The sequence below is a fragment of the Orycteropus afer genome, unplaced genomic scaffold (genome assembly GCF_000298275.1).
Source record: "Orycteropus afer afer isolate SDZICR_OR568_19922 unplaced genomic scaffold, OryAfe1.0 scaffold00281, whole genome shotgun sequence".
In the NCBI taxonomy this organism is placed as follows: Eukaryota; Metazoa; Chordata; class Mammalia; order Tubulidentata; family Orycteropodidae; genus Orycteropus; species Orycteropus afer.
In genome coordinates this window covers 1210873-1211968 of record NW_006921868.1, presented here as the reverse complement: position 1 = coordinate 1211968, position 1096 = coordinate 1210873, and positions in this window count along the sequence as shown.

The following is a 1096-nucleotide window of genomic DNA, read 5'->3' as shown; positions in this document are numbered from 1 at the left end:
GTTTTCTCCATTTGAGAAGTAGGGATAATAAAAAGTTATCTCATTAACACTTACCTGGAATGAAATCTAATATATCTCAAGTATATAAATGAGAAAATTGAGGCTTACAGTGTCACCAAGGGAATCAAATAAGATAATGTACTCATAAGCTAAATTCCATCCAACAAACATAAAGTAGTGCTGATAAGAACTTCACAAGGAAGCTCTTTTCAAGATAGTCTTTTGGGGCAGGGAATGCCAAAAATACAGCCATCACAAGGCTGCCCACGGGTTATTTGAATAATTGATACTAGAATAAAGATAATTAAATCAATGTATGAAAATATATGTCAAATTAAGGATTGTAAGAAACAAAGTCAAGTGCAGTGCATGATCCTTATTTTAAGGAAAAATGTTATAAAATACATTTTGAGACAATTAGAGAAATCTGAATATGGACTGACATATTAGATGATATTAAGGAATTATTGTTCATATTTTTAGGTGTGATGATGGTATTATGGTTATATAGGAAGATGGGAGCTTATGTGGCATAGTGCCTAAAGCATTTAACTGCAAACCAGAGGGCTGGCAGTTCAAATCAACCAGCCACTCCTCAGAAGGAAAAGTGGGCAATCTACTTCCATAGTGATACTGCCTCGGAAACACAAGGAGGGGTTGCTATGAGTCAGATCTGACTTCATGGCAGTGAGGAAGATGATCTCATTTTTTGGAGATGCAGGCTCCCCTACTTCAGGATAAAATGTTATCATATCTGTATTTACAAAATAATTGAGAAAAGAAATACCATTTGACCCAGCCATTCCATTACTAGGTATATACCCAAAGAAGTGAGAGTCATGACAAGTACAGACATATGCACACCCATGTTCATCGCAGCATTATTTACAATAGCCAAAAGATGGAAACAACCTAGGTGTCCATCAACTAAGGAATGGATAACCAAAGTATGGTGCATACACACAATGGAATACTATGCAAAGCTAAAGAATAATGTAGAATCTGCAAAACACCACATAACATGGATGAACTTGGAGGACATTATGTTGAGTGAAATAAGTCAATCACAAAAGGACAAATATTGTATTAGTCTGTT